Genomic DNA, 26020 nt, shown 5'->3' on the forward strand with positions numbered 1-26020 from the left:
GTCCTACCCTGCCATCTGTCTGAACCCACCATTCTCAGGTCGGGGGGAACCTGGCTTTTGCTTAGAGTTCTAAGCTGTACAGGAAAGAAATGTCTTGAAACTATAGTTGAAACTTCACGAACCACATTGATAGACAGCAGGGACAAAGTAGAAAGACTCCTCCAGAAAGTACCAGTGAGGGCCACCATCTCATTTTTTTTCTTTTTTAAATAAAATCATTATTTTTTTATTTTTATTGTAATTGATTTATTCTTGACAGTACTAAAAATAAGTCCTCATTTCAAAACATATTCTCTTCTTTAACAAGCCTGAGATGCGATTTGTGCCTGCTTACAAGTTATTATAATAATATTAATTTATAATTAAGCAAATCGGTGATCAAACATGATCTATCTTTTAAGAAGATAATTTTATCAGTTAATTTACACCTATCAAACTACTTATTGTGAACTTTCAAACAATATATTAAATAAAAGGAATGTTCAAAGCTACCTGAAACCATGACTTTGCTGTTTTTTTAATTTAATTTTGAGATAGGTTGATGACCTACTGAGAATTGAAATAAACTGTCTTAAGTTTGAAGTAAAATGCTCTAATTAATGTAAACTAAAATTCTGTACTTTATTTCAATTTACAGATTTATTAAATACATCATCTGAAGAAAAAATTGACTTGAGAAGCGTCCATATACTATGATAGCTAATTGTGTCTTCTTTTACAATGATTCATGAACATTTACTACATGAGGATTCTCTTCAAAACTCACATAGTATTATATATATATATATATATATACATATATATATATATATACATACAGAAGGAAAGATGTTTGGTGATATATAGAAAGCTCACACATTTTTCATCCTCTATCAACAGTAATTATTTTTACCTAATTTTGCATTTTGGTTATTGTAAAAAAATATCTTTAATTATATAATGGATATCTTTAATTATATATTGGATAAATACAATTGAGCTACTGAAGTATACATTATATATATTTTTTAATAGCACATGTCTTTTTATTTTTGAGAAATATCTATTTTATTAAAATTTCATATTAGTAAACATCTAAGTATTGCCCTCTTCAGAAGGTCGGCTTTTAGGCCTATTGCTTCTCAGTGCTCAGGCTGCTGTAGTCACTCCATGTTCCTCACCACATCATAAGAACCCTCTTCAATTTTCCATCCAAGAGAATATGAGGCATGGTGTGGGCAATATTTAAAGTTCTCTATTTCTTGGACCTCATCAATCTTTTTTTTAATTTATTAATTTTTTAATTTATTTTAAATATTGACAAGGTGTTGTGCAAAGGGGGCACAGTTACATAATAAGGCATTGAGTACATTTCTTGTGATATCTTACACCCTCATTTTTATTTCCCTTTCCTAGAACAGGTAGGCATATATATGTAATATCCAGTGTACCAAAGTCACATACAGTAACCACGTAGGGTACGCTAAAGAAAATTCACCTAGAACTTTAAAGGTAGAATCCTCCTGTATCCTTCTCTTGGAGTTGTTCTTGGTAATCCTCGTCTTATATGATCATGTATACATAGCTGTTGAGCTATTGTAATCTACTGATAGGTCTATTCTAGACCTTTTTATGTTTACTAGTTGTTTAGTTTTAGATACATAATGTAAAGTCATTGACCCAAACATCCACCATCTCATTTTTAAGTTTAATGAAAAATACAAGGAGCAGAAGATATGCCCCAGCATATTTTGAATGAGAAAATTCACATTGTAGAATGTATTACTCCCCATGTAAGTAAGGCATTGCCTCATATTTCACTAAAAATATAAAATACTAAAACTGCAGGAAGTAGACATTGTGGTTATTATTGCCACCACATTCTATGCCTTACCCAAGGCCACAGAGTGAAGAATTGAAACACAAACCTTCTAACATAACCATTTCATCAATTTACCCCAGAGGGAATATCTGGAATTACTACTTGAATTCCAACTTTTAATAGAATCTTTTATACCAATAAAAGTGACTATAGATGCTGGGAGAGGTGCAGTGACTCCCTAGAGAGCCCAGCTACTACCCTGCTCGGTTGTATACTCCGTAAACATAGATGGTGTCCTCCCAACCCTGAGCACGCCTCTAGGTTCTGAGAACACAAAGACATTAAGAAGTAGTCTCCATCCCCCTCTGTTCTCACAGAGCAAAGGAGAGAGAGGATTAATACTGCATGAGGGGACTGGGATGACAAACAGGGCAGGATACAGTGGCAGCAGTTAGCTACTGTTCATTTGGGTCCTACATTACGACTCACCTTGGGAGAGAACAACTAAGAAGTCCTTGTCTATGAGGTGATTTCTAGCCAAGGGAAGCAGATTAATGTGCTCAGCAAGTAAGTGCTTTAGTGGACATTTAACTAAAGCTAAGAATGGTGGGGCAGGATTCCAAGTGGCTGAACAATTGGCATTCACTAGGAGATCCTTAACCCAGGCCCATCATCCGTCATGGCCACATGCCTAATCTCTCCTCTGCTATACTAGCACCATATAATAGCAAGTAGTCTGTCTCATGACCCAAAAAGGGTTTGTCTTCTAAGTGGAAGCTGTGTCCTACATCTTTCACTCCAAATGTGGGAGAAAAGGACTAAAGTTCAAGGGTTACTTCACTTCAAAGCAGCTTTTCACATTGTTGTCATTGGTGTTGTTGTGGTGAACTAATCCTTCAATGCTCTGTTTGCCTGTTCCTCATTGTTTTCTCCACCAGCTCTAGTAAGGCCTCACAGAGAAAGCCATTCAGAGGATCTCCTCCCAGAGAAGCCCATCAAAAGGAGCTCCTCTGGGTAAAAGGCTCCACAAGATGAAGGCAGCTGTAAGAACTATGCCAGCTGCTCTCCTGGGTCAATAGGTCAAGCCTCACAAAAAGCCAAGCTCATATTTCTGACCCTGGGTGTTTCATTAAACATCAGAGACCATTTTAGTTATTGAGGCGACACTTGTAAAAAGAACCAGAAATGTGATTTCTCTTTTACTGTGTGACATTCAAAATGGCTGACTAGTGGCCATCTTTGAGCCAAGCAAGGAAACTCAAAAAACATACTGGAAAAAGGAAAATACCTGTGGGATGTAAAGAATGAGAGGTATGGATGGTAAACAGCTTCTGCAACACAAGAAGGCAGCTCAAGCTTAGCAGTTATACATAATAAACCTACAGGAGTCTGGATCCTTGGTCAGGAGGATGGACAGAAAGAGAGAAGCCTGAGAAAACATTTCCAGATTTCCCCAACTATTCATCATGTAGCAATGTTATAAAAGCTAACTGAACAGTTTCAGCATCTTGTTTCCTTAAACAAAAGGCAATGCCTTACGAAAGGTATATAGTAGTACACATTTCTTGAATGAATATTCTAGTATGATTATTTTCACTAGAAGTATGTTTTCATTGAAAGTGTCAAGGCTTCTATTGATGTGTCTTATGTTTTCATGCTCTTTTTATAAAGGGTTTTTTAAAAAGGAGCAATGAAGTCAAGGGACAGCCCCAAGTGTTTCTGACAAAGGCCTCAGCCAACAACTCTTCTTTCTTTACAGTAACAGAAAACCTCAAGTCACTATCTGTGGTAAAGGCACCAGTCAGTTGCCGAGGACAGAAAAGGCCCATCAGGGGAAACCGACATAGCAAACACAGTAGAAGGAAGTAATAAGAATTGGCTTTATGTCTTCCTTTACTCACCCCAAATAGTCAACTTTGGAAATCAATGTGAGTAAAATAACCTGGAGATTACTATAGCAAAATTAAAATGAGGGTCAGAAGAGGGAACAATTTGGTATATGATTAACCATTTCCTGCAAAGATAACCTGAGAGAAAACACAGCTATTTCATCAGCCATCAGTCATTGTATAATTTGCCTCCTTTATCCCCTTTCCTTTCTGAATTCCATCACCTCCAAAATAACCACAGCCAGCTCTCCAAATCCTCCCAGCAAACTCTTTCACTGTTAACCTCATGTTCCTTTTGTAAGCCTTCAGGGATGTAGCAAAGCCAAGCAAGATGTTCAGTTCTGTGGATAACAGGTAATCAATAAATGGTCCCTTGGCAATGGAGCAACAGGGAATAGGGTGATCTCTCCTTTTTTCAGCCACTGTCAATCTGAGTTCACTAGCAAAGCAAAGAACTGAAGACAGCCCATGACAGCACAAAGCCTGATTAGAACAAAGAAGTGAGAATTGCTCTAAGAAAGAGGACAAACCTGGAAACAATAGGACATATTAAGAACATTTATATACACAGACAATTGGCCTATTTCTCTGGGCAATGTGGTGAGAGCCAGGAGATATTTAACTGGGTCCTGTGACTTTGGGACTAGAGATAGCCGTATGTAGGTATTTGAGAATCCCAAAGGATCCTAAGACCTTCCTTCCTGTTCCACCTTCCAAATAAAAAAACAACCTAAGAACCCATAGGAGACTGCCAGCAAAGTAGGTCAAATGTTCAATATCTTATCATTGTACATTACTTATTGTATTATTTTATAGCTATTATTTTTATTATTTTATAATCACGTTATAATTTTATAATATTAACATACACTATTATAATGATTGTTGAAATACTAATATTGATTATTAAATATAGCATTATTTTCAAATAGCATATTTAAATAATTATTAATGTATTAATATTGATTCATTATTTAAATGCTCTTTTGATATTATTAGTATATTAATATTGATTGTTTTTTTTTTTTTTTTTTTTGGCCAGTCCTGGGCCTTGGACTCAGGGCCTGAGCACTGTCCCTGGCTTCTTCCCGCTCAAGGCTAGCACTCTGCCACTTGAGCCACAGCGCCGTGTCTGGCCGTTTTCTGTATATGTGGTGCTGGGGAATCGAACCTAGGGCCTCGTGTATCCGAGGCAGGCACTCTTGCCACTAGGCTATATCCCCAGCCCTGATTGTTTATTTTTTAAATAACTCCTTTTAATAGTATTTTATTACAGTATGTAATAAAATAATTCCAATTGGAAGTAGGTCTTCTGCCTTTAAGCACAAGAGTACAGAGAGATTCTTGGTTCTACGGCTTTTGTTATTATTACATTTAAGGAGTGTACAAAGTATTTGCCATTCAACAAAGCTGTTTATATATCAAGATACAATGCATCTTGAGCAATATTACCAATTTCATCATTCTCCCCCATCCCTTCCAACCACAGCCCTTCCCTCAAATTTCTTAATTTTACAGAACGTGCTTTGAATTCTTTTTTTTTTTTTTTTTGGCCAGCCCTCGCCTTGGACTCAGGGCCTGAGCACTGTCCCTGGCTTCCTTTTGCTCAAGGCTAGCACTCTGCCACTTGAGCCACAGCGCCACTTCTGGCCGTTTTCTGTATATGTGGTGCTGGGGAATCGAACCCAGGTCCTCATGTATACGAGGCAAGCTCTCTTGCCACTAGGCCATATCCCCAGCCCTGAATTCTTTAAGTGTATGTTCTTTATCTTCTGTTCCAATGTCTCATAGTCAATTCAGCAAACTTTTTTGTTATTTTAGTATTGGGGCTTGAACTTAGGGCCTAGGAGCTATCCTTTAGCTTTTTTGCTTAGGTCTGGTGTTCTATCACCTGAACCGAAGCTCCATTTCTGGCTTCTGGGTGGTTAACTAGAAATAAAGAATCTCACAGATTTTTCTGGCCTGGGCTGGGCCACAGTCCTCACATCTCACCCTCTTGAGGAGCTAGGATTACAGGCATGAGCCATCAGAACTCAGTTCAGCATAACCCCAGCAGGGAGGGGCTGAGCTATCTTGGTATAATGGGACCAAGATTATTCATTACTAGAAACAGAGGTTAGCTTACCTTAATAAAAAGAATATGAATTTTTCTGTTGGACAGATGGAGGCCATTGGAAAAATATTAGTCCCAGGAGTCCTAAACTCTATTTGAAATCTTATACTTTCAAAGAAAATCAACCCAATCTAGAGATAAAGCCCTACTGAATATTTCCCCTTATCCCTCAAAAAACTTTTTGGGTCAGACATCACCCTAGCACAGTAACAGGCACTGAGATGCCTAAACTAGTTGTACAGTAACCCACCACCTCTCAAAGTGAACTTTAGAAAAACCACATTAAACTCTCTCCAAAAATAACTCATTGGAACCTCAAAGAATTTCCTAAGGGAGTCACTGGCCAGAGTAGATTGTGTTGAGGTAGCAGCATCACAGTCATGCAGAAAATTTTCGTTTTACTCAGTTTTGTTTTGTTGTTTTATCTCATTTTTTTGTAGATGGCAGGGGCCACATGAAAGTTTCTACCTTTGATTCAGATGCAGAAGACGTTAGAAAGACTTCAAAGAAAGTTGTTCAAAGGAAGAAAGTATTCTTAGCTAGCACATCCTACAAATTTTTCTAATCCTTTATGAAATGAACACCTCTTGCCTGGAGACTTGGCAGCCCTTTTGTATCTATGAGGGAAAATGCCTAGAGTTTCATCACTGTCACCTTGAAGTCCCTGAACCATCAAAATAATAGTTACAACTGATTACCTAAGGATTTCACCTTACAAAGGAAAAGCAAGTTGCAATTGTGTTTAAACTATTGTGTTTTGGGTTTTCCATTATGAGTAGGTAGACTCACATGATAAATTATACAGGTCTCTAGACATTCACACACATTGATACCAAAGAAGGATATTTGCAGGAGAGGAACACAAAGGCACAATACCTATGTGTATCTGATCATATATAATACTATTTATAAAAATAAACTCCAGGAAATGTAAACATGAGTATTTATTATTTGTTGTTGTTTTTGTTTTCTTTTCTTTTTGTCTTGTTTGTTCATTTGTATTTCTTTGGGAGGGTAAGGGGAGGTGAAGAAATGGAGTGACAAAGGGTGCAGTAGTTGTAGAACAGATAAAGTAGTTGTACTCACTAGACACTATGCTGAAAATGAGCTATACAACTTGTAGGTAGGAATGGGAGGGAAAACTGGGAGATAGCTAGGGAAGGGGTGACATTGTTCAAAAGAAATGTACTCTTGCTGGGAATATGGCCTAGCGGCAAGAGTGCTTGCCTTGGCACTGGGTTCAATTCCCCAGCACCACCCATATAGAAAATGGCCAGAAGTGGCTCTGTGGCTCAAGTGGCAGAGTGCTAGCCTTGAGCAAAAAGAAGCCAGGGATGGAGCTCAGGCCTTGAGTCCAAGCCCAGGACTGGCAAAAAAAAAAAAAGAGAGAGAGAGAGAAATGTACTCTTTAACTGACTCATATAACTGTAATCCCTCTGTACATCACACTTATAATAACAATAAAAATAAACTGCATGGTGCTGGGCACTGGTGGCTTGCCCCTGTAATCCTAGCTACTCAGGAAGCTGAGATCTGAGGATTGTGGTTCAAAGTCAGCCCGGCAGAAAAGTTCCCATGGGACTGCTATCTCTGATTACCACACAAAAACCAGAAGTGGCACTGTGGCTTAAGTGGTAGAGCACTAGCCTTGAGCACAAAGAGGCTCAAGGATGGCACCCAGGCCCTGAGTTCAAGCCCTACAACCAACAAAACAAAAACAGAAAACTTCATGAAAGAAAAAAAAAAAAAACCAGTCCTGGACCATGAGAAAGACAGTGATGTACATTACAAAGTTTGTAAAGATCAGATTGAGACTAGGATCCTAGCTCAAGTTCTTTAAGCTAGGACTCCAATGATCCTTATATGTAAAAACGGATCGTGTTTGGGCTCTCCCAAAAGCTAAGACTAAACAACACTTGGTTTATTTGAAAGGTGATCCTGGGAAGCCAGTGAAAGATAGTGAGATGGAGAGGAAGGAAAGTCCAATGAAATATGCTATTGAGCCATGTAGACATGCCATTGGAGACAATTCCAGATTAAACCTCTGAAGATCCTCAAAGGAAAGGAAGTTCTTATGGCCACACCAGACATTAAACAAGCTACTGAATATAATGTGATAGCTGCTCAACAACTAATTGGTATTTTAGTATAGCCACAACAACCCAAGACATTTAGAAAAACATATTCATAATTACATCCCTCATTTCAAACTCCTCAAGATAAGGAGAGGCATAGTCTTGACCTCAGGGGACCTATAACCTTGATGGGCTGATAAGGGTGGGGAACATGAAGCAATTCAAGACTGGTACCACATTATTATGTAATAGCACACTCACAGAAGTATTGGCAAGAGTCTTAATATGTGCTTACCATGTCTAGGTACCCTTCTAAGGGCTATAAAATATGTGCATTCATGTGCTTATGTGTCCATTTGGAGCATGTGTTTGCACATGTTTGCATGTGTACATACATGCTTCACTGGATTCTTATAAGACCCCAGTAAGACAGGTACTATGATTACTACCATTTTACAGATGAGGAAATTGGGAAACAAAGAGGTTAAGTCACCCGCCCACAAGCCATACATTTAACCTCCACATTGCCACTACCACTATCAGGCTCTATATTGTTTGGCCCCTTCCAGTCAGGAGCCTGTGATGGTTTTAGGAGTGTTCTCTTTTTTTCTATGCTAAACTCTCAAGTGAGCAAATTGCAATACAGTGCCTCATTGTACAGGTGTATGGGCAATAGAGTTTGATGCAATGGCATGGCAGAGCAAAGCAGCCAAAAGAACCCTCTTCTACACATCCAGGTAGCTACATCCAGGAGCTCCTGTCCACCAAGAGGTCAGATCGAGTAGACAGTGCCCAGACCTAGATGGGACAAAGTTCTGAATGCTGAACCAAACCTGGTCACTCAAGGTTCTAAGTCCCCTGAGGTCAGGACTTATACTTCTCCTTGTCTTGAAGTCATTTACCCATTGCAGTGTCAGAGGTCTCATCTCTACCACAAAGAAGATGGGATTAGCTCATTCTCTAGCTCTCTTCCTTTAAGCTCTGAATTCCTGCACCTAGATGAACTTCTAAGAAAATAACTGTCAAGATAAAGGTAAAAACAAAGAGAATTTCCTAATCTTATTAACTATGGTGCTCATTCCCCAAAGATTTAAATGCTGAACATTTAAGAAGCTACAAAGTACAAAGGCTCACATGATACCTATATTCTGTAGACATCACCTCCCATCTAATTTCAAGGTGCTCTATATGTTGAAAGCTATTTTCCAAAGCACTTGCACTTAAGACTAACCTGGCTTTCCATTTTATATTGATAAATCTAATGACTTGTTCTCTGTGACCTAGTGGGGGCCTTGCCATTCCCCTGCCCCTTCACCACTGAACTTCAGAGTCCAGAGTGCTCACCATTACACTATGGAACCCACACCACTGTACTTCATTAATTCATTCACATAGTGACTAACCCCTACCACTTCTAACCATGCTACCAGTTATTTGTTGCTACAGTGATACCTTCCTCCTACCAAAGCTTAGTTTTTCTAATAGATAAAACATCAGAACCTACTTCCTGAAAAACCACCCTCTAGGCTCTAATTTTCCAGAAATCTATCCTTTTAAAATACCTGTTAGGGGCTGGGGATATAGACTAGTGGCAAGAGTGCCTGCCTCGGATACACGAGGCCCTAGGTTCGATTCCCCAGCACCACATATACAGAAAACGGCCAGAAGCGGCGCTGTGGCTCAAGTGGCAGAGTGCTAGCCTTGAGCGGGAAGAAGCCAGGGACAGTGCTCAGGCCCTGAGTCCAAGGCCCAGGACTGGCCAAAAAAAAAAAAAATAAAAAATAAAAATAAAATACCTGTTAGACAACTTCCTTGCAAACAGAAAAATGTCGCTCTGTGGACTCCAGGGAAAGTGTTTCTAAAGACATCTCGTTCAGTCAGTTCTTCTTTTGTCCACACACAACCATCCTCTACCTTCTCAGGAGGGTTCTGGGACTTGAAAGAAGGTTCAGGCTCTGAGAACAAGCCCATGGAGGCCATCACATGAATGACACATTGCTATATTCTGTCCATTGCTATGACTCAAGGACTATGGGTTCATTTCATAATCTTCCTTTTCAAGTCCCCTTTCTATTTTTACTTTACAAATAAGTCATCAGCAGGACTCCAAAGCAATTGAACATAGAAGGGCAATAAGCATTGATCACTCTGAAGGATACAGTGTCCACTAGATACAAAGCACTGTAGAGACACAAATAGCATCTCCCCAAGAGAAGGACAAGCACAGTCCATGACCTAAAGAGACTAACAACCCTAATCAGGAGATAAGATTTGGGGACATGAAGCAACACAAAACCAGTACCACACATTATGTAATAATAAACTCAAATGAGTATTATCAAGTTTCCACAGGTGGAATTTCCCCTCCTGGCTTCCCTCTCCTCAAAGCCTTATTTGTGCTCAGTTGAAAAGCTATTTCTATAAAGATGCAGCACATGGGATTGGGACTGTGGCTTAGAGGTAGAGTGCTTGCCTAGCATGCATGAAGCCCTGGGTTCAATTACTCAGTACCACATAAACAGAAAAAAAAAAAAGATGCAGCACAGACAAGGTTCCCCTGACTTCTCTGAGCACCTTGAAATGCAACCAAAGGGAGCTGATACAGTCAGAATTGAGTACTTGGCAGTTTAACAAGACACTGTTCAAAGCATGGAGTTCAGTGTTAGCAGTCATTGACTTTAGTGTAAGAGAAGAAAAATGAGCCACCCATATAGTATGTTTCTTTGAAACATGCATCCATTCCTAGGGCAAAACTGCCATGTTTTTAAAACACATGCCACTCCTCTCTCCCTCTTGCATCCACCACAGACATAACTAGTCAACTACAGCACTCTTCTCTGCTAACTACTGTCTTCGTAACGTTCTCAGCACAATATTCCAAGCAGTCCCTTGCTACTGACCAGCACTGACCTGTAAAGTGAAATCTCCTGCCTTGGCTAGTGAGTGGTTCTGCTCTCTAGGTCTGCTGATGTTCCCACAAGTAGAACATGCTCGCTCATACCTACTAGTCACCCATGCCGGGACTTGGTACTTGAATGTTTTCTCTTCTGCTCTTTCAAAGCAGAATCCTTTTCAAAAGTCTGACTCCAATTTCGTTTGTCACAAGAAAGTCTGAGGATGTTTCACCTCTCCTACCTGTGCTCCTCTCTTCCTATCTTTCAGGGCTGGGTTCACACCACATAATGGGGCTCTGTCCTGTGATCTCTGATTCTGCTTTCTTATTTCTTTCTTCTGTTACACTTTAAACCACTAATGCTTTTCAAAACTTTTTCTAAAACCTTTGTTTGAAAGAAATATAAGGACACTAGGTAAATAGTAAAGCACCCATTTAAGAGGGAACTTGTTTCTTTTTCATTTCAGTGAGGGAATTGTCATTTGAGGATGATTTTTAGTTTTGGTTTCAAGAAGCAGAGGTGGCTACTTCCTTTAGAGCCTTTCCTACTCATTCAAGGAAGCTCAGAGGCCTTTTAGTCCTATCAATGGAATACAAATCCCCACCCATCATCCTTGAAGGAAACCATGAGGTCTTCTTATATTTGCATGTATATGCTGTAGAAAGTCATTTCAAGTGATCTTCCAAGCAGACTGTGCATCCAAATGTATAGTCACTTTTCCTAGAGAGAAATGTATCCTGGACTCAGCTCTATCAGCTCTCTCTATTCTCTGCTTATTAGAGACTAAATGTTTTATGCCCCCTAAAATCCACATGTTCTTATCCTAACACCCAATGTGAATGTATTGAGACTTTGAGAGAAGATGAGGTCATGAGGGCAGATCCTTCATGAGTGGGATTAGCACACTCGTGATGACAGCCACACAGAGTGTCCTGACCTAGTTTGAATATGGCTTGTCCTCACCAAACTCATACTGAGGCTTGGTCCTCGATGTAATAGAGTTGAAAGCTGATGGGCCCTTTAAGGAATCTTTATGTCATGAGCTGGAGATGTTACCCCATGACATAGCACTTGCCTAGCACCCACACGGCCCTGAGTTCCATCCCAGCAAACCCTCCCCTAAATCTACCATGTAGGATAAATGTAGTCTGAAGGGATGAGTTATGTCTCTCAGGACTGACTTAGTTATTGAGAGGGGTGATATAAAGTGAGTCAGCCTTCTCTGTGCTGGTCTCTTCCATGCATGCCCTTCTGTAGGCACCTGCTTCCCTTCTGCTTTTCAACTATGAGTTGGCACAACGTAAGGCCCTCACCTCTTTCCTTTATAAAAAGACACATTGTCAAGCCCCATGACTGATTAAAAAGACACATTGTCATAGCAACAGAAAACAGACTTAAGCCCACCCCTTCTGTCGTGTGAGTCATTGTCAAAAGACAGCCTGCTGTCACCAGATATTGAAATTGCCAAAACTTTGACTACTTTGAGAGAAATGTATTAGGAAATGGGGTTCTCCAAGTCCATTCAATGAGAAAAAGTGGGGACACAGGTTCAGTCTCCTGATGAATTAACTGGGGGGGGGGGGGGGGCAATGAGAGATCTGTTCCAAGTAGGCAACATACCAAAAATACCATATCTGAAAAAAAAAAAAATAACCACTTGCTCTTGGGCTTCCCAGCCTCCGTAACTATAAAAAAACAAATCTCTTTTGCTTAGTAAATCACCCAGTCTAAAGTATTTTTGTTATAGCAGTCTGAATAGACTAGGGCTACCCATCTACACTCATGAGAGAGTAATATAGTTGGGAAGGTTAATAAACCAGCATTAGACACACTTGCACCAAAACACAAAGCATTGTTTTCCAAAATTCAAATTTAACTGAGTGCTGCAATTTTGTCCCAAAACTCTGTCAACTCTACCTCCAAGTCCATATTTGGTGGAAACTTGCACAGTGACTATACTTATCTTGAATTCAGTGTATCCTAGGATACATGATACAGGAGAAGTATTAGGTACTGAGAAAAATCCTTGCACCATGGATGGATGTCACTCTGGTCAAGACTGATGGGCCAAGCTGTCCATTGATGAAGGGAAGAAGCCATCACCAAATACCTACCAAAAGCTCTCATATCAGGAAATGAGACTCCTCTCAAGTGCTATAACAGTTTTGACATTGTGCTTGAAACATCTTTATTTTTTTTAATATCTGATAGTAATGGAGCCTGTCTCTCTCCATGAGCTTTCTTGCTCATAGCTGGAATCCTACTATTTGATTCATGCTTCCAGCCCACCTTTTTGCTGGTTAATTGGAAGTAGAGTCTCCCCAACTTTTCTGCTCTGGCTGACCTCAATTTGTGATCCTCCAGATCTCAACCTCCTGAGTAGCTGGGATTACAGGAATGAGCCATGGGCATCCAGCCTAATAGTATTCTTCTTGCTAGTCTTTTTTCCAGTTCCATTTTCACAACTCTACCTGTATAGCAGAGTCTCGCCCTCCTTAGCAACTTTCTGGGCTAAGTTCTTGCCCCTGGGGCTGCCTCGTGCCACCTTCCTTCTCTGCACCTCCCATATCTTGTCACGACTGATGAAATCCCTCTTTCCACAGAGGCATTTCCTTCCCTCTACCTCTTCCTCAAACCCTATCGTCTGATAATGGTGGCTCATTAGATCCAGAACACGAATAAGAGAAAAATCCTGCTTATGGAACCCTCACACCTTCCTAGATGCTAGTGACAGCATCTTTATACCATTGAGGAAAGTGAACAAAGTATTTTGCTTCTTTGTGAGTTTAGATATAGAATGAGCTCCTACAATGAAGGCAGAATTAAGAGGCTAAAACAAAATAGGTTATCTCACTCCCTCATGAGCTCCCTAGCTTCATCAAGAAGCAGGTGAGTGGGCTGGGAATATGGCCTAGTGGCAAGAGTGCTTGCCTCTTATACATGAGGCCCTGGGTTCAATTCCTCAGCACCACATATACAGAAAATGGCCAGAAGTGGCGCTGTGGCTCAAGTGGCAGAGTGCTAGCCTTGAGCAAAAAAGAAGCCAGGGACAGTGCTCAGGCCCTGAGTTCAAGGCCCAGGACTGGACCAAAATAAAAAATTTAAAAAAAAAAAAGAAGCAAGTGAGTGGTACACAACAGGCAAGTGACTCTAGTCTACAAAGCCAGTCCAGGACTCAAGTTCTTTCTTCCATATCCCACTGAGAAGTGCCACTCTATTTTCTAGCAAGTTAGAAACAGAAGATGGGGACGAAAAGGAAGAGTAGGAGATTTCCTTTTAAGGAGCAACTGTAGACGTATCTTCATAAGCCCTCTGTTTTCTGTCATCAGCCATACCTAGCATCAAGACAGAGAGAGAGACATGTGGAATAGTTGGATGACCATGTACCTTCTACCAGGAGGAAGATGCCTTATGAAAAGGTGGGAATTATTATTCTCTACCAAAAGTTCCCACATTTGAGCAATCTGAAAGTTTAAGTCTCACAGCAGTTGTCTAGAACATATACAACTATCTATGATGCAATTCAAAGGAGTAATACAAATGAAATACTCTAAAAATTCCAAAGGAGGAGAATTTGTTCTAAGTTTATGATGGAGAAAAATCTTCACCTGGGTTATAGTTGGAGTACAAACCACCAAAAAGGCTCATGTATTCAAAACTTGGTTGCCAGCCAAGCCTGGATTAATCCATTGATGTCTTGAACAAATGAGCTATGAGGAGCTGGGACAACTTGAAGGAAGTGGGTCACTGAAGTCATGTCTTTGTATCATGTTCTCAGCCCTTTGTTATCCCTCTTTGCTTCTTGACTATTACAAAGTGATCAGGTTTTCCTCAGCTCACCCTTCTTTCTGCTACCTTACCCACCACACTCCAGGGAAAACTATAGCCAAAATAAATGTTTTCTTCTTTAAGCAGATTTGTTCAGGTAGTTTGTCCCAGCCATAAAAAGCTAACTAACCCGGGGCTGGGGATATAGCCTAGTGGCAAGAGCGCTTGCCTCGTATACATGAAGCCCTGGGTTCGATTCCCCAGCACTACATATACAGAAAATGGCCAGAAGTGGTGCTGTGGCTCAAGTGGCAGGGTGCTAGCCTTGAGCAAAAAAGAAGCCAGGGACAGTGCTCAGGCCCTGAGTCCAAGGCCCAGGACTGCCCCCCCCCAAAAAAAAGCTAACTAACCCAACCTAGATCCTGGGAAGACAATAGTCACTGGACCGAGTAGCTCTTTCATTTCACAGAAAGGTGATTTTTAAATAGAGGCAAAGTACTCCTAGTACCTCACATCTGTAATCCTCACTTCTCAGGAGGCTGAGATTTGAGGATCACAGTTCAAAACCAGTTATGACAGAAAAGGCCACTAGACTTTTATCTCTATTTAACCACACCTAAAAAAAGCCAGAAGTGGAGCTGTGGATCAAGTGGTAGAGAAGCTCAAGGACAATGCCTGGCCCTGAGTTAAAGTCCCAGGACTGGCACACACAGGGAAAAAAAGGAAACAATACTCCAGGGTATCTACTTATGACAATGAATTGTTAGGGGCGGGGGGGGGGGGGAAACCCTGAATCCTTAACGTAGCTGAATCACACACTCAAGATACTGATATCTCGAGTTACTTTGAAAACAAGGTATTAAACCTCAGGCCTCTCCCTTTCTGGTTTTACAGGTGTGTACTAAGATGTTAAGCAACTAAAACATCATAAGGAGATAAGAATTAAGTTCAATTTCCTCTCATAGCCTTCTGCTCCTCTGAACAAAGTCATTTCCTGATGTATCACAAGACAACGTTAATCATCCCCACCCCATTAAATCTATTTGCTTTCATTATGTGCTCTAATCCAGTTGAATACGGTCAAAACATTTGATTTACTTCCTATGAATGTCACTTCTTATTTTAATAACTACTTCCTTTGCCCGTTTTCTCTTTACATTTTATCTTCTCCTTAATCCTTCAGCTTCCTATTCATACAGACTGGAATACAGAGAACTGAAAGGTATGACAATGCCCTTTCTTCATATAGAACCACTGTCACCCCAACCCCACCTGAGTGCTACACCTCACTGGTTCTCAGCAGTAGTCTAATTTCAGGGTCAAGAATATAGGAACTGCAGTAAAGTATTTTGCAGGCAGAAGCACTGGACTATGAAAAGCTCCCTCATCCCCCCTTAATCCCATCTGCAACAACATTCTGAAGCAGGTGTATAAGTCACACCAAACCCATCTTTCTGAAGCACAAGGTCAAAAGGACAACAATCAAAGGGCTGGCACAATCCTAGTAATTCTCGTTCACTCTTGCTGCCAGGACAGAGGAGTCCAGGGAGAAATTAGCTTCAGAATTATAGTCTGAGCACCTTAGTCTTCTGGAAAATGAACGATTAAGAAATGCCCAGTAGGCAGATCATTAAACTTTCCTTAAGCATTGTTACAGGAAGGCCACTGAGAGCCACAAATCTTGCCTCAGGGGTAAAATATTTATCCAGTCAGCATTTCCACAGTTCATGAGCTGAGGGCTAGTGAAGGATTTAGCAACGTAATTTTTCCAGGCTTCCCATTTTACAAAGTGCTTATTGTTAGTGGGCTGACCTTGAATTGCTCATGTCTCTTCTCTAAACCTGTTGCATTGTTCTGCCTAGATTTCCGGTCCCCAAAGACCACCAAGGAGCCAATACCAATGCAAACGCACAAGAGTCTTTATTGCAAGCTCCAGCCTGGACTCCCAAACGTCACCTACACAGCGGATCTGGATTGAGAGTCCCGACCCTCAGATAGGCAGGGTTTTTATTGTGATTACAACAGGGGCAGGGTATTTCCAACTTGGCAGATACTTGATCGAATGGCATTTAGCAAGCCAGTCTTGTCCTATTTCTACTGGCCACCTACCCTTTCAGTTATCTATTTTGGCTTTGATATCAGGAACTGGCCTCAATATCAGGAATTGATAACAGGTGGTCACGTAGCACTGATGCAGGGGGTTAGTGCAGGGGGTAGAGCAAGTCACAAATGGGTTAAGCAAACCATTTACAGAAGCAGAATATTGCGGTCAGGCTGACCTAGTACCAACTTCATTTTAACAATTGCGACCACGTTTTCCCATTACCACCACTAAGCAAGCTTGAGCAGGCTAAAATAATCCAGTACTCAATCATAAGTAAACCAACCAACCTGACAGTTATCATGGCATTTCTACTACTATTATGGTTATTTCTATAGTCTATGACTATGATCATTTTACTGTCCATTACCATGGTTGCTGCCCAGGTGCAGAGGGGAACAAGTGCTCCCTACATTTTTAAATGTCAAACTACAAGAAACTAGTCTCACAGGTGGGGGTGCAGCCCTCTAGCATGGAGTCATCACCAGGGTTTAGTAGCTGTTATAATTTTAACACTAAAAATTGTATTTAGTTACTCCAATTTTCAGGTCAGCCCTAACATTCCCTCCTCTTCTACTGGTTACTGAGGGGGCCAACCATGGCCTCATTATCATACATTTTTATGTCTTCCATGTCCAGGGGCTGATACTGAGACCTGAGCATCATTAGCTGTACCGTACTGATACAATCTTTTATAAATGTAGTGAGCCTGTTAAGAATACAAGGACCAACCACTAAAATAAATATTACCATCATCAAAGGTCCTGCTACTGAGGTTATTAACAATGTCAGCCAAGAGGACCAGTTAAACAATGACTCATATCATCCCATGCTTTCAGCTTATCAATGGATGCATGCATTCCCTGATGTCCAAATCTACTTGAGCAGTGAAAAGTTTATAGATGGCTCCAGATTACTGTCAGGCCATTTTTTATCTTAACCCAAATGGGATGGGAGGGGATGTGGCAGCAACAGGCAGCAGTGGCTCCCAGTGGCTCCAATAGAATGTCACACCTTCTGCTGGGTTGCCTGCAACTTTCTGCATAGACTGGTTAAAGAAGCTTATTCTAAGGCCTGACTAGTGAAATCCCCTAATACTTTCCTGGTTGCCTTTTAGCAAATGCTGGTTAGACAATTTAGCTATTGCTTCAGAACCAAGCTTAGGGCATAAGGGAGGAGGCCTCCCGAATATTATTTCATAAAGTATGATGCCCTTAAAGTATGGTGTGGGATGGCCATCCAGTTTTCGCCAGTCTCAAGAGCTAATTTGGTTAAGGTCTCTTTTCCTCTCTACCTGACCTGAACTTTGGGGGTGATAGGTACAACGTAATTTTTAATTAATCCCCAATGATTTACCTAATAGCTGCATTACCTGAGTGATGAAAGAGGGGCCATTGTCTGAGCCTATGGCTACCGGGAGTCCAAACCTGGGAATTATCTCCTCTAGAAAGTCTACCTCCCAATAGGCTCCTGGCACTCTGCCAGCCGCATTTGTCTCCTGGTATAGCATGCACTGGCTGGTGGTATTATTTCTAATGTCCGAAGCTGCCTGTCCCACAAATACTACTTTAATCACTTTTTAATTTTTTTTCTCAGCCTCTAGATTTATGGAAGTCCTATCTTAGACACATTGATTGGGCGCTTTCCAGTGGCCTGGAGACCCCAAGAAGAGCCTGGCAATAAATCTTCAGCCACTCCCTACCTGCCAAGAATTCAGTGGAGAAGAAGACGTCTACTACCTGAAGCTTCTTTGAGAAGGGAGGGTCGAAATGGAAGTACAGCAGGGAGAGAAGGGGAATCCCTACTTTATCCTGCCTCATCTTCTAAAGGGAGCTGATGGGCGAAGATCACTCATCTTCTGTAACTTCTTCAGGCTGGCTCAGGGGCGTTGACCTTACCTAGCCAGGAACCTATAACCTTAGTCTACCTTACCAAGAGGTAGCAGGATTAGATGTCTATTAGGAGCTTTACTCCAAACTGGAGATTACATTCAACATTTAACTTTTAACAACTATATAGACTTGTTTGGGCTACAGCAGTGTAGCCTTTTAACATTTTAGTTTGCAAAAGCATTTTCCTGACTGGCTGGGGAAACTGATCTCTGATAACCTAACTGCCTAAATTACCTTTGTAGGCCTCAGGTAGGTCTCAATAAGGACACAATCTCAGGTCCACAAGTTTCCTTTCCTGAACAGGTATAACAACTCAGAATTTTCACTGCCAGTTAGGGCTTTGAGCAGATGCAGGGGGTTGGGATTTTAAACTATCCCCCCATTTGACAATCTTAGCTTTACTACCCACTATTAGAGATGACTGGCAAGTTCCTGCCCAGTAGACAGACATGGGGATTAGAAAGGCATGCTTACAAACTATTCTTCTAGGACCTCCCGGCTCTGATTAACTTTTCAAGGGCCAACCACACATGACTCTAGGATCTGACACCATCTCTGCCATCCAAGGAGTGGCTTACTGCCTCTGGATGCTCCATCACTTTTGTCCCAGGAGTCATTTTTCCATTCTGAGGTAAATGCATCTTTGGCATTTCTCTTGATCCATTGCTGGACTTGGACTCAGGGCCTGAGTGCTGTCCCTCAGCTCTCCAGTTTAAGACTAGCACTCTGCCACTTTGAGCTCCACACAACTCTGTTCCCAGCACTATGCTAGCTGATTGGAGATGGAGACTCTCACAGGGACCTTTCCCTGCCCGGGCTGGCTTTGAACCAGTTTTCAGATCAATGAGTCTTACAAAAGGCCACTTTACTCCAATTAAAGCAACATGATGGTCCACACAGAAGTAGTTTTTAAGCATGATCTTACCGGGAACTTATAAAAGGCCAAAGTTACATTTGATAAACTTGTAAGAATCATCTGTCCTTTACAGTAGTCCTACCTGAAAACTGTTATAAAGCCTGCAAGGCAAACTGGAATAACAATTTAAACAATCATTTTGGCTGTCTTAATTATTTATTTTGTCCAATTGAAAACATTTAGGACAACTTTATTTTTAAATCTCATATATAGGAATCCATTCCTTTTAAAAAGAAGTCTAACATTAACCTCTGTTTTAACAATTACACTTTAGCTTTCAATTGTATTTGAAGAACTCTCTGAAATCTAGAGGCAGTGGTCACAGTCCATTGCCTCAGGGTGGCTCTTTTAAAAAGGGCCATCTTTTTTTTTCTGCAGCCTGAGTTACTACTGCCTAGAACAGCTCTGAACTCAAATGACGGTTTTCCCTTACTGTAAGAATTACAAGTACCAGAATTACAAACATGAGAATCCAGAGATAGCATCTTTGTCCCCCCGCCCCCTTTTTTATAAGCCAGTCCTGGGCCTTGAACTCAGGGCCTCAGCACTGTGCCTGGCTTCTTTTTGCTCAAGGATAGCAATCTACCACTTGAGCCACAGCGCCACATCTGACCATTTTCTATATCTGGGGTGCTGAGGAATTGAACCCAGGGCTTCATGTATATGAGGCAAGCACTCTTGCCACTAGGCCACATTCCCAGCCCCTGTCCCTTTCTTATTTTTTTTTCCTTTAAGGATACATCCAAATTGCAACATAGCCTAGAAATCAAATTACATTGTACAGATAAACCTTTAACTCTCTTTTGAAAACTTTAAAAAAAATTTAAGGGGCAGTCTTAGATTTCAATAGCATCATCACATCACTTATTTTACCATCAGGTTTTTATGTCCCCCTGTAAGGAAAAGATCCAGGACAAAGAAAAGCCTCCATTTGCCCATCCTATTCCTTGGGGCTTGATGAATTGCCTCTGGGCCAGCTTACTCTTTTTTTCTTTTTTTCCACCATGTGTGGACTCCCCTCCAGGGCCTGTCCCACCACATGGACTGGCTAAGCTGCACCTTTGCCAGATCACCCCTCACTCCTCAAAATAGGCTCACAGGCCTGTCCTAAGTTTTCATGCCTTTTCCTGTTGATCTCTAAATGAGAAACCCAAGCAGTTCTTTAACAGTGATAATCAAACCTATATCCAAATTTCTGACATTTAGTCCCGAGTTTTAACAGTAGAGGAAAATAAATTTCACGTTCCCAATGTCTTTTGCTAAACAAAATAACTTGATTACAGTGAAAATAGCCTTATGCATTAAGATACCAGATTTTTAAAACTGCAAATTTAAAAATCCTTAGATATCTTTTAGCCTTTTTTTAAAACTATGCACTAATTCTTTAAAACATTTGGTAAGGCCCAAACTTGATGACCTTTCAGTTTAAACTTTAACTCACCCATTTTTACATTATACTGACAGTTTTAATCTTGAACATGTTCACACTCAAACATGCACACACTACACAGGTAAAAGATCTTCAAGCGCACAAAATAAATATCGGCCGTACATTTTCCAGTGGCAAGAGGTATTTATGCCAATCTTACTCTTGCAATAAGCATCCAAGATTTAAGACAAAACTTTTAACAAATGACTTTAGCATTCTCCAGCCTTATTTACCAAGACTTGCTAGTTTTAGCAAGACATTTTAGCACACTAAATACTTTTCTGCTGAAGATAGCTGGAAGGGGGTTCCCTGAGCTAGGACTCAGCCCACCCAGTACTTGACTCTCAATTTTGACTAGAGCATTTTACAAATCAAATGACCTTTAAATACCTTCAGTTGGAAGAAAATGGTTACTTGAAGCTGATTTCTCTTCCCCTTGGTCCTCCAGCTTTTGGGGGACCTGGGGAGGCTGTTTGGAACTCTATACCGGCAGAGGCCCCGTGTCCCATGTCTTCCTTGGAAGCTGTTCCTGAGGGGGTAGGAAGGGCATTAACCAGGAAGGGGGTTTTCCACCAAATCCTGCCAGACCAGGATATAGAACAAAAGGTAATGATTAGTTTCCCTTTTCTTTACTTCTATATTCAAGTCAAGTGCCCGACTTTTCACGTCCTTAAAATTGTCCGTCAGAAGAGAAAGAGGAGTTGTCTGAGTCTGTCCCATCTTATCCTGAGTTTCAGAAAAGGAGATACAAACAGCCAAAAACAAACACCAAAGAGACACACACAAAGACACAAAGCAGATTGCTCGTGAAACCAATTCCTTCCACCCAGAGGAGGAAGAACAGAACCAGGAATGTCACCCTTACACCACTGCAAGGAGCGACCCGCTTCCTTCCTGCTAATTATACAGAGTGAGGAGGGGACTTTATTCCCTACTGAGAAGGGGGCCTGGAACGTCTTCCAAGACCCCCGGTTGACGACCCCACCTGCGTATCCGCTTAAGTCTTATGCCAACCTTACAGATATTACTGATTTGGGCGCCACAACAGACAATAAAAATAAGACAACTCACCGATCGGTGCCAGACTCTCCGGTTTGGGGGGGGGGTCCTGGCATCCTGGGGGATCCTGGACGAGCCCCCAAGCTGTTCTGCCTAGATTTCCGGTCCCCAAAGACCACCAAGGAGCCAATACCAATGCAAACGCACAAGAGTCTTTATTGCAAGCTCCAGCCTGGACTCCCAAACGTCACCTACACAGCGGATCTGGATTGAGAGTCCCGACCCTCAAATAGGCAGGGTTTTTATTGTGATTACAACAGGGGCAGGGTATTTCCAACTTGGCAGATACTTGATCGAATGGCATTTAGCAAGCCAGTCTTGTCCTATTTCTACTGGCCACCTACCCTTTCAGTTATCTATTTTGGCTTTGATATCAGGAACTGGCCTCAATATCAGGAATTGATAACAGGTGGTCACGTAGCACTGATGCAGGGGGTTAGTGCAGGGGGTAGAGCAAGTCACAAATGGGTTAAGCAAACCATTTACAGAAGCAGAATATTGCCGTCAGGCTGACCTAGTACCAACTTCATTTTAACAATTGCGACCACGTTTTCCCATTACCACCACTAAGCAAGCTTGAGCAGGCTAAAACAATCCAGTACTCAATCATAAGTAAACCAACCAACCTGACAGTTACCATGGCATTTCTACTACTATTATGGTTATTTCTATAGTCTATGACTATGATCATTTTACTGTCCATTACCATGGTTGCTGCCCAGGTACAGAGGGGAACAAGTGCTCCCTACATTTTTAAATGTCAAACTACAAGAAACTAGTCTCACAGGTGGGGGTGCAGCCCTCTAGCATGGAGTCATCACCAGGGTTTAGAAGCTGTTATAATTTTAATACTAAAACCTATTTAGTTACTCCAGTTTTCAGGTCAGCCAGAACAGCCTCATCTACAAATTGAAGTTTAAAAGTCTGAATTGTGAGGAAATAGTTTCAAGAACACTGCTCCCTCTAGACTAAGAGCCCTTCTTCCATTCCCTATGGGAATGGTTTTCCAGTCTTTGAAAACTGGCTAGTTGTTCCTAAACTAAATCTAACTGATGACCAAAAGGTTGTTTAACCTGAATATTTAATTAAGCCATGGGAGATTCTCTCTCTTAGATGTGTTAAAATTATTACAACTTCTTTTTCTGCCCCAAACAGTTCTCATGGATGGACTTGTATCACCATGGTGGTAAGTGTACATCTTCTGGTGATTGGGTCAACTACAGACACTTGAAACATAGAAAACCAATCAAATTGGTTCCTAGAAATTAAGATTGAGATGAACAAGTCCATTTGCACTTAAGACTAGAATTGTAATGGTATTCATTGGATGTCTGATTTAAGGTAGAAAAATTCATCTATTCCCATCTATTTTTTCTAGTCTTAGAATTTATAATGTCAGACAGATGTGATGGTTCATGCCTATAATCCCAGCTACTTGGAAGTTTGATATAGGAACAAAAAAAGGTTCTTGACCAGCCTAAATGAAAGTTCTTATGGCCAAGAATAAGCTGAGCATGATGGTATATGTATATAATCCCAGTTATATGGGAGGTGCAGGTTGGAGGATCCAGGCAAATGTAAGACTCTACCTGAAAAATAAACAAAAACTAGCTGGGTGTCAGAGGCTCGTGCCTTGTAATTCTAGCTACTGAGGAGTATTAGATCTGAAGGATCCTAGTTCAGAACCAGCTTAGGCATAAAAGTCCAAGATGCTCGATCTCCAAAATAACCAACAAAAAGCCAGGCCAGATGTGTGGCTCAAATGGTAGAGGCCCTAAGTTCAAACTCTAGTATCAGGGGTGGGGAAATCTAAAGCTAAAAGGGATTGAATGTGTGGCTCAAGTGGTAGAGTACTTTATCAAACACAAGGTTATTAGTCAAGCCCTCATAGAGAAAAAGGAAGTGAGATAAATATTTCACTTTTAAACTTATATTCACAAATCAGTTAGTATCTCAGTCATACAAAGCCTTAATCGCCTGTGTGTGTCTGCTCAATAAAACTTCTACCTTTTCTCCTCATGTTATACTTAAGGTGGGAGTGGGGGTGAAAAACTACCTACTGAGTAACCACCATAAGATGTCATAATATTCTCCCTGTTGGTTTGTCTCACTTGGAGCAAGATGTAGAGACTTCCATACAACAGACCAACCTGGAAAATGGGCTCAAAAATCACATTACAGGTCACATCCCAAGCTGGTAATTCAGAACCAGAGAACCCATTCTGTATCATTAGCTCCTCTTATACTAACCTCTGTGGCATCTGGCTCTAAATGCAATTTAGGAGGCCAATGAAACACATCTACAGACCATTTACACAGCCTGCGTGTAGCCTAGACAGGGCAGTGAGGGAGATCAGAAAGATGTGGATAGACTGTGTAAGGGGGCCTCTGAGCTATAGGGCTATTTGGTGGCCACAGTTAACCAAATAGAGCCAAAGAAGAAAGTATGGATCTACCAATGAGAGAATATGCCAGTTTTGCCTTCTTTGAGCTGGAATCACTTTTGTTACCCAAGATTCAACAGAGGGTTTTTGTAGATAAAATGCAATCTGAACCTTGAGAGTTCATAGGGGCAAAGAGGCAGAAGAGAAACTGACAAGTTTTGTCTTTTGAGCTCATACTCCTCAAGACAATGTTATGACATCTGCACTACAACCTGTCTCAGCTTCCCCCTTTCTGTGCATCAAATAGCCCTTTCAGTTTTTCATGCCATGCCATGTTTACTATCAGGAGTCTCACTCCATAGTTTCAGGGGAGAGCAGGTAGTAGGAGCCCTTGTTTGTGAACTAAAGAGACAATCAGGTGGGTAAAGTAATTAAAAGGAAACCAGGCCAGGCACTGGTGGCTCAGGCCTCTAATCCTAAGCTACTCAGGGGGCTGAGATCTGAGGACTGTGATTCAAGGCCACGTGGGACAGGAAAGTCTGTGAGACTCTTATCTCCAATTAATCACCAGCTGTGGATCAAGTGGTAGGGCACTAACCTTGAGCAAAAGAGATTAGCCTTGAGTTCAAGCTGCAGGACTGACCAAATAATAATAATAATAATAATAATAATAATAATAATAATAATAATAATAATAAAGAAATAAGGAAATCAGGACTCATGATCCAGAAGAGCAGCCTATGGATAAGCCAGCTCACACTACCCTTGAGCAAATCCTTTAACCTCTCTGGCTTTTAATTAACTCCTCTATTATGAGAGGATGACAAATCAGGAGATCTCCAAAATCCTACAGCCAGATGGCATGATTTTCCTTATCCCTTCCTACTACAACATCTCACTTTTTTTAAAATTTTACCATGTGAGGGCTTGAACTAATGGCTAGTTCCTAGGAGAATTTCACTCCAGAAAGGTGTCTGCTCTTCTAAAGCCTTCACCAGATGCTGACTAAATCAAAAGGGGACCCATTCTGATTGGGATTCACCCCCATACTTCTTCCCTCTATCCCCGAAAGCTCATTTGAATTGATGAGTTGAGGACTGCCAGTCCGTGTTGCTCTGGCAATAGACAGTTGAGCTTATTGGAAGTGAACACCAGGCTTTCAATTCACGTCAGTCTGTGTCCTCAGATTTGCATGATTGCACATTCAGAGACAGGCACCTGCACTCAGAGCATCCTTGGCTGCCACATACTCGGCTGAGCCAACCCCAGCTGTTACAAGCTGCCTGTTTAAACAAGGCCTGCTGGGAGTTGAGCAGGCTCAATGAGGCAAAACTGCATGTTAGTGCTTGAGGTTGCTGGCACAGGAGTCCCCACTGTTGTCCAGACCTGTTTAGGCTGCTCTTGGGGACCGCTAGAAAGGTTGTACAGTGTGAAGATCTTCCCTCTGACATTTGGGGCATCAGCTAAGGCACGTTTGATCTTCATTCTTTCCCTACTTCACAGCTGGGTCCTGGGATGTTCAGTTTCCTCAGTATGGAGCCTTCCTGGGCCTCTTGCCTCTCTGAAGTGATGATGTACATACAGAAACCCTTCTGTAAGATTTCATAGTAGCCAACAATCCAGTTTGTTTCAGGTTGAAGTTCCAATATTACACTCACTGTCTCCGTAACCTCAGACCTCTCAGAGCAACTATAATTAG

The 26020-nt window shown here is 41.2% G+C and overlaps 1 long non-coding RNA gene across 1 annotated transcript; it reads right to left on the reverse strand.

Moving 5' to 3' along the window:
• Positions 1–8848: 8848 nt before the first annotated feature.
• Positions 8849–20385, reverse strand: LOC125350064. Its single transcript, XR_007210672.1, has 3 exons — positions 20261–20385; positions 19639–19651; positions 8849–8859 (listed from the first exon to the last, which is right to left on the reverse strand). It is a non-coding gene; the product is annotated as an uncharacterized LOC125350064 (long non-coding RNA).
• Positions 20386–26020: the final 5635 nt, after the last annotated feature.

The sequence above is a fragment of the Perognathus longimembris genome, chromosome 4 (genome assembly GCF_023159225.1).
Source record: "Perognathus longimembris pacificus isolate PPM17 chromosome 4, ASM2315922v1, whole genome shotgun sequence".
In the NCBI taxonomy this organism is placed as follows: Eukaryota; Metazoa; Chordata; class Mammalia; order Rodentia; family Heteromyidae; genus Perognathus; species Perognathus longimembris.